The sequence below is a fragment of the Nicotiana tabacum genome, chromosome 11, assembly GCF_000715075.1.
Source record: "Nicotiana tabacum cultivar K326 chromosome 11, ASM71507v2, whole genome shotgun sequence".
In the NCBI taxonomy this organism is placed as follows: Eukaryota; Viridiplantae; Streptophyta; class Magnoliopsida; order Solanales; family Solanaceae; genus Nicotiana; species Nicotiana tabacum.
In genome coordinates this window covers 129,102-138,189 of record NC_134090.1, presented here as the reverse complement: position 1 = coordinate 138,189, position 9,088 = coordinate 129,102, and the positions used below count along the sequence as shown (strand labels likewise).

The following is a 9,088-nucleotide window of genomic DNA, read 5'->3' as shown; positions in this document are numbered from 1 at the left end:
TGAATCATGAAAATTTATAATGTCATGCATGTGCGTATAAATGTTATACCATGCATAGGTATATGCGTACATAACACCATCAAGCCTTTGAGGGCATCCCATCATATCATCTCAGCCACTGTGGGCAAAGTCATCAACATATACCAGCTGATCAAGTGGAGGTGCGTATATAACGCCATAACCTTTTCCCAAATCCCATATACATATAATATACGCGTATATAACGTCATCTGGTCATGGGTCAATGTACATGTATACATTAATGAAATGCATAAGAAGTACATTAATAAGATTTCTCAAAATGTCATAAGATCACTATGCCTTTGATTAATATCATGAAATAAACTTTATCAACTTACGTATTTTTCTGAGACCCATGAACATATGATAGAATAATAAGACACATGGGGAATCAAGAATATAGACACCCATAGTATTTCTATGAATAGAGTCATTTATGAAAGTTGCGTATTTTGCTCGTTTCGTTTGTATCATTTTGATCATGCCAAAAAGAAAGAAGGGATAGACTTAACATACCTTAACTCCGTTGAGTCCTTAATACCTTCCAAGAAATTCTTCAAACAACTCACAATCTACCACATCAAGGAGATTCAAAATCAGTGTTGAGTAAAGGCTGAGTCCGCAACTTAAACTAGTAGCTCGTTTACGTAAATTTGGGAAGCATCTCTCCTGTAACTAAGCCCTCCTCCAATACCATATACCAACAACAACAAGAACACAATAATAACAACATGTAAGCATCATTTTCCAACCTTATATCCATCACAATATACCACAAAACAGCCCACACACCCTACTCACTTCATACATAAAACGACAATTAAAGTAGTGTCAAACAACTTTAAAAATGTAACGACAAACGACCAGTCCACCATTCCGTCATTATGTGGTATTTCTCCACATCATTTGTCCTCCAAAATTCCATTAAACAATAGAAAATATACAGCCCAAAGGCAACGCGAAACAGATCACAAAACAGTCTACTACAAGTCAAATAACTCGAACTCACGGCTTCCGATCACCGTCCTGTGAGTTCTAACTATTAGGAAACGAATTTATCAATATTCCTTGATATTTAAACACTTAAATACAAAAATTACACATTTTCTTAACTATGAAGTACCTTCCAAAACTCAAACTATAAAGGAAAAGAGAGACGATATAGCGATACTTACGTCGTAGGGATCGTTTTAATGTTAATGCTTCTTGATTTCGTGCTCGGGATGATAATCTTATTTGAAGCTCTTGCAGAGAGATTAAGAGTAAAGTTAGGGGTGTTATTTGGGTGTGTTCTTTGGAAAAATGGAGAAAGAAACGAGATGGGATGTAAATATCCCATTTTGTTTTAAAAAGTCAAAAGAGTGCTACTTGGCACCCTCTGATTGGCCCTTCTTCTAATGCTTATAACTTTTTATTCGGGTGTTGTATGAACGAACGATTAAGAGCGTTGGAAACTACATTCCAAGACCTTCAATTTGGTATATAATATGTCCCATAAAGACCTCGTATAACATATTAAATTTATTTCTCAAAAAGCTCTGTTACAAGACAAATCCTTAGTCGGTTTTTCCGCAACTTAAATTTGATTTGTCCCAAACTTTATATTTTCTATCCAAACATCATATATAGTCATATTATGACTTTAAAATTATTTAAATAATGATTAACAAGTCTCATATTCATTACGTCATCTTGGGACGCACAGGGTGTAACAACCATATTGCATAGTCTTTATGTATATATCATATTTCTGTTGTTCCTATACTTATACTTGTTCAGTTTATTAGACCAGTAGGTGTCTTGACTGTTCCTCATCACTACTCCATCGAGGTTAGTCTTGATACTTATTGGTCACCGTTGTGGTGTGCTCATACTACACTTCTGCACATTTTTGTGCAGATCCGGGTATTTGTTCGTTAGTAGCTGTGCGGGTCACCTTCAAGTTTTTGTTTTGTACTGTTTATTCTTATTTCTAGGCAGTTATATTTAGAAGTTTTCTAGAAAACACTCTGTAGAGCTTTATGACTTGTACTATCAGTTTTGAAAAATTATAAATTTTATAGAGGATTCCTGTTTCTAAAGTTGTCCGATGTTATTTATTATTGTATTCGATAAATGTTAGAGTTATCTAGTCCCTAAGATTAGGTGCCATCACGATACCCAACGAAGGGTAAATTGGGTCATGACAATTTCAACTATTGATCCTCTGCTAGGTGGTATGGATCAGATTCTGGATCCAATCAAGAAAAAAGGAAAGGAAAAGGGATATGGGATATTAAAGCCAATTAATGAGCAAAGAAGGAGAATGGACATCTCAAAAGTTATCAAAAGCTAAAGCAGGACTACCACATGCGTCCACGAGATTATATTTTGAGGTCTAATCTCTATGCATGTCAAGGTTACATATTTTTTGTTAATGGTTTTTGCACCTTTCTTTCATATAATAATTTTAATATGTATTTTCCTTCCAATTTCAAATATGAAGCTATATGGAGATTCAAATAGTATTATCACCCAATTGTTGACTCAAGAGTCAGGCTTGCAGACAGCATGTTGCAGCCAAAATCAAGCTCAAACAACAACCAATGCTGGCATCAACTAAAACATAATAGGATTCTATTTTGTGTGAATATATTTGAATATGCTTTTGTACTCTTCCTAGGGGTGTTCTCAAACAATTTACTGCAGAATATTACACTATATGACAAGTGAATTTTGTATTTTGGTACTACTAATTTCAAGCGTAGAAAATGCTTCAACATCTAGAATCTGTATTTGTGAGACATCTTAAATATAATTTATTTTTGTGAGCAATATACAAAGAAGCCATAAGAGATTGAGAAAGAATTTACCTTAAATCCATGGATAAACGTAAGTAGCAGAAGATCTTTAGAATTGAACTAAAATTTGACCGAACAGGATTAGAACTGTACAAGCTAGAACTTTGCATTGAAGTTAATCACAATCTATAAATGATTTCAGATTTACTAGTTGCATTCAAAGCAATCGCATATCTAAGTTTAGCTAAGTAAAAAAATATGAACTATGAAAGTGTTACATTGTAGAGATGAATACGGCAAGAATTGGTTTAAGTAGAAAAAATTACATTGAATAATACCTTAATACACTAGAATAAATGGTGTTTGGAGAAGTTTTTTTTGCTACGGATAGTGTTTTTGGTGGTAAAAACGAGAAGGAGAAGCTCTTCAATTCATCTCATATGGGACCTAAAGTCCACTTTCTCTTTTTTCTATTTTATTTAAGTGGACCCGCAATGACCTCATACAACTAATACAACTATTGTTGTGTGAGTCTCCCAAAATAAAATTTCTCCTCCTTTACTGGTTGGGTGACTGCCAATGTTACAACAAAAATCCCATGGACTTCCTTTCCACCGCCTCCACACTTATATCACCGTCAATATTTTGCTGAACGGGGCAGATCAATAAATATGAAGGACTAAAGCAAAAATTCAATAAGAGATCCTTTCTTTATATAAAAGAAAAAATTCATATATAATTTCATTTAAATTCTGTATTTCTAGTTTTTTATATGCAAAGTTATTAATAATTTTATCTAATTCATTTAATTTCTCTTGAGATATACACGTTCTGGGACTATATTAAAGTTTTAACCTTTTTTGAGTTGTGAATTAATAGTCGAATCCTTTCTGAATTTATGGTCTAGAGAGTGATTCCCAAAAAGATATTTTTTCTCAATTTATGACCAACAATTTAATCATACTTCTTTACTATGAAAATTTATACTTTCTCATTTTAAACAGTGAATATTTTTTTAAAAATAAATTAATATATCACCTATTAAAAAAATTTGGGGCCCAAAAAATTATGAGGTCCAAAGCATGCTTTAGCAGCCTTACCCTTGGCCGGCACCGGCCTACACCGCCGAGCCCCACTTTTTTACCTGTAGTTTTGGAGATCCATCAAAATCCGTACATGATTTAGTGATAGAGTTACAAGAAAGTAACTCCCGTATGCTCTCTCATTTTAGCCACGTGGGGTCAGTCCTGCAAGACATGCAATTGGACTCAACAACTTTGGCAGAGAAAACAACAGAGGAGGCCACTGTGGATGATGAACCGGACAATATAATGTTGTGTTAGTTGGTGTCAATGAGAGTGACTTTGATTTAGTCTACAAAACCTCAAAAGCTCTTGATCCACAATCTCTTGTTATTAATGGTGGGGATACATTTCCAGAACTAGAGGGTTTCAAAGTTCTACCTATTGCTACTGTTATCACATACTCTAAGGCAGATGCGAAGCCGGGTATTTAAGTGTGTGAGTTCTAAATTTTAAAATAACACATTACTTTCAGGGAAATCAAACCCTCATTTTTTTTCAGCGAACCCACAACCCTTATCATTGAACCGAGACCCATTTTGTTACTAGGTTCGACAGTATATATTTATATAGATTTAGTAAATATTTCAATACAAATACAGGGTTCCGGAAAAAGCGGTTCGCCCGAACCCGCACCCACTACGGTAGCTCCGCCCCTGCTCTAAGGTAGAATTTATTCAGGCTGCCGTACTTGGTTTCAAGAACCTAATTTGGGTATTGTTTCCTTCAACGGTCCGATTGAATTTTACATTTTGAGAGACCTAGAGTTGCTTACAACCTGTTCGATCAAATGCCCAAATCTAATAGACTGTATAGGTATTGGATGATGCATAAAGTTGTGACTGCGCAACATGCGTTACTTCATTTTCCGTTTGATCCTGGTTCAGCAAATGGACTTATATCCGAAGGTGTAGCACTGGTGTTTGATAATAGTCTTCTATGGAATTTGCTATAGTATGTTTGGTGAGATGTTGGCAATTGGGATGGGAGATCGAGCAGGGTTTTTTGCAGACCAAGTGTTTGATGGAAAGTTTCAAAAAAACAGCCATGAGTGCATTTTCCTGTTTGCAAACAAGGAGTTGATTTTAATTTCTCTTAGTTACCACGATTGTCGAATACCTACTGAGACAGATGGATTGAGTAGAAATGCAGCTTTCCTTCAAAGCATCTTAAACCTTCAATATGGACATCAATTTTCCATGTACCACTGTCGTTGTCTTGATACTGGGCAAACACCATCTCTAGTGACACTGTCCGGAGCTGTTCAAAGTTGGCTCAAATATCTTGATAATGAACCAACAACTGCAGGGTCTTTTTTGCTGCACTTGCATCAGTTGTAGAAGCTGCACAGTCAAACCTTATGGACCAAATGCTTGACGAAATGCCTCCTTACTGCTCTAAGTTGTTCGATCCTGGGCCATCAGCTGCAACTGTCATTCTCGCGGCAACGGTACTTTATTTGACAAATGGACATTCAGAAGATGACCATTTATTTATTGAATGTCCTCAACTTGTTGAATCTAGAATTCTAGGTTCGGCGATTGCATTTCAAGTGAATTTCACAAAGCAATTAGTTTGTGATGGTGATTGGAGAGGCAACATTCAGGTTGCCAGATTTACTCAACTTCAGGTGAAGTTATCTCCCTTTGATTTTAGTAAGATTTTTGCGAGTATTAAGCTTATTATACCCCATTTATTAGATATTATCGCACTACGAATTCATGCCTGTAACTGGATAAATACCAGCCAGAGATTAAAGATTGCCTTTATCCATGTGTCCACCCGCCTTGGTCCCTCATTACGCCCAGTCATACTTCACGCCTTTGACAGAGGTAGAGATATTTCGGTTTTGAGATCTCACTTCAAGAACTCTCATCTTTTGGTCTTTTGATGCTGACATTAGTTGTACATAAATGGTTTGAGAAAAGTGCTAAAAGAGCATTTACATATTTGTGTGTCAGTATTTGAGTTACGGATTATTTGGTTTAGATTGCTCCATTACTAAATCCTTGTGCTGTAGCCAAATTTTATTCCTATTTCCAACTGAAGTACGCGTATATCTCCTTTCAATTTGATGACTATTTGCGGTTCCCTGAAGATGGTATGACAAAGTAGGAATTAATTGATTCATGGTTGAGAGACGTCTCTGCTAGCTTACTTTTTGCTAATATTCTAGAAAGTGAGCATCTCATTAGTGCAGCTACTAAGCTTCATGCCTCCTTAGCCATTGCTAACACTATTTTTTATGCTCATGTTGGTGTCATTGCTGGTTTGCATATCACAAGTATTATCACTAAGCTTACAGATGCTGCAAGTTCATATAATCTGTCCAATGATGTTAGTAACATAGATTTTAATAACAGGGTGTCTAATCACTTTGAGCTGGACCTTAAGAGCGAACTGAGGAAGGTCTTTATCAGTAAACCTATTGTCTTAAGGAGAACACGAACAACTTGTGAGGGGGCAAGTAGTGTGGCATCAATTGCAAAATGTTTCGAGGGTGCATTGGAGCCGTATAATTTGATGAAACTCGATGGGTATCAACCATTTGACACATCACTTGTTAGCGTGATCAGTTCGTGTTCGACGCTTGCTCCATTTAGACAGGGCACCAGTTTATGATATAAGCACGGGAGCAATATATGTGGTTGCAATTGTTAGTCCATTGTTTATCATGTATTCAACCTCTGGATGTTTTGCTATAGCTGCAAGGAAATTTGAAGACACGGGAGAAGCTGATATTGTTTTGTGTACATTGGACTGCATCCGAGATATTGTTTTCGATGCTACCATGTTCGAGATTGTACCTAGGTTCCATCTAGTTGAATCCTATCTCGGGGGAAAACAGTTTGCCGCTAATGTAATGATGTTCACAGTTGGTGTGCAAATTGTTAACAAGCCAATTGTTGTCGGTGGTGGCAGTGGCTCAAGAAAAAGCCTTGTTGGCTCACTGAGAGAAAGACTTTGTGCTCTAACTAGGTAGCAGGTTTTTATGTGTATTTTGAACATCAGGAAATTACAATTTAGTTGGTTAAGGATCCGTATTAGCCTTGTGACTCAAAATCCAGCATTCATTCGTACTATTTTACTTGAGAACAACTTGTATGGAATGCTTGCAGCTATGGTTGAATTTGAAGCTTCTATTTCTATTGTCATTGTGTAAGCTCATGTACATGGTTGCATATTCTTCTTTGCCCATACAGAACACTTTGGTTTGGCGATAATGGGTGGGGAGACTACAACCCACGTTGTTCTTGACTTGAGCAACAACTTGAGCCTTGAGGACAAGGTTCTTATTGGGGGCGGGAGTATTGTAACAAATATGGCTACGGTGGAAGACACATTTGGAGAGTTGGCAAATTAATTACCTTTGGTACCCCAGAAAGATGCCTATATATAGAAGAGAAACATAATCTATTACGGCGCATGTTATGAAGTCGTCTCTTTATTTTCTTAGTTGGTTAGATTAGCTCTGGAACCTCCATCCCTTCTTCATTTTCTGTTTCTTCTTCCCTAGGAAGATTTGGTTACTAATTTGGAGTAATTGTAATAGTTTGAAGATAAGCTCTTATATTAATGTACACGATTTCAATTCTCCCTATCAATACATGTCCCCTTCATTACATTATTAGATGTGATAATGTAAGCCACGTCTCCTTTTACTAGAGTGACAATAAGTTTGATGAAAAATACATAATGTTTCTCGAGTTTCTAAAGCGACACTTATTATGGATAAAAATATTAATAAATGACAAATCATTTTAGACCGGAGGAGTATATTTCATTTTGAAGTGAAAAGTGAAAACCAAAATAAACGAATTTTTTATTTTACACATTGGAAAAATCCATCTTGTTATTAGTAGACCATCACTACTAGAAATCGATTTTGGTCGATTTTTCAAAATATGTTTTTACGAAATCGATCAACTTTGGTCGGTTTTCTTTGGCGCAAAAATGTGGGAAACCATTTTTGCGTACTGCGAATTTTTTTTCAAGAAACCGACCAACTTTGGTCGATTTTTCATTTAAAAAAACTAAAATTAATATTAAAAAAACCTACCTAAATCGGTCGGTTAATTCGGCCGTTCATTTTAAAAACTGACCAAATTCGGTCGGTAATTTTATTTTTTAATAAAATCGACTGACAACAGTATGTTATTTTCGTGTAAAAATGTAATTAAAGAGTATAAATGAAATAAAAGACAGTCTTAAAACAAAATGCACCAATAGTCTAGTGGTAGAATAATATCCTGCCACAATACCGACCCCGGTTCGATTCCCAGATGGTGCATTTTTTAATTACATAATGAAAAAAGCGACCACCTTCGGTCATTTTTTCGGCAATATTTTCTTTTTTGAAATTTAATTGACCAATCGAAATCGGTCGGAAAAGAGGTCGGTCGGTTAGCTCTACCGACCTTACGATTACCGACTGCCACGAGTCGGTCAGTTTTCGGTCAATTTTTACCAATTATTGATCAACATCGGTTGGTTTTGGCGGTCGATTTTCCACTTCTTTTTTTTGTTGTTGTAGTGTATGCAAAAAGGAAAAGACAGAAAAGAAAAACATATGCGGTCCCATTTTGTCGATATAGTCTGAAGCAATGAATATGATAAAAGCAGGAGTGAAACACGAAGAAGTAAGACCACTCGCAAAGAAAATGCATAAATCGAAACATGCTTTAACGGAGGGAGGTATCGAGACCAAAAAGTATGTATAGCGAGAATGGCATAATATCCATAAGATGGATAAGTCAACATCGTCAGTGGGATGAGAATTGGAGGTTCACGAGTTAGAAGATAGAAGCGGAAGACTGGCTGCTATACATGTATCTCCCAAAACACCACTACTATATATACACAAAAACAAAGCTAGTATTGTGAAATAAAAGTAATTTAGTAAAACATGAACAAGAAATAGAGATAGGGAGAAGGAAGAGATTTTCTTCTTCAATTGTGTGTATTTTTCTATCTATTACAAAGCATTTATATAAGCATGAAAAGTGAAGAAAAATATATCATTGAATATGTCATTAAGCATTTGAGATGAAGATCATGGAGAAAGATAATGGAGGAAGAGTAGACATCCACCATAATTTGATTTTTCTTATAACACCCCCCCTGGATGTCCATAGATAACGTGCCTCGTTAAAACCTTAATAGGAAAAACCCTCTACACAAATCCTAGTGAAGGAAAAAGTGTAC

The 9,088-nt window shown here is 35.9% G+C and overlaps 1 long non-coding RNA gene across 1 annotated transcript; it reads left to right on the top strand.

Annotated features, from left to right (window-relative positions):
• The first annotated feature begins 3,853 nt into the window (after positions 1–3,853).
• Positions 3,854–7,038, top strand: LOC107780556 (uncharacterized). The gene is made up of 2 exons (XR_001646848.2): positions 3,854–5,513; positions 6,247–7,038. It is a non-coding gene; the product is annotated as an uncharacterized LOC107780556 (long non-coding RNA).
• The last annotated feature ends 2,050 nt before the right edge of the window (positions 7,039–9,088 follow it).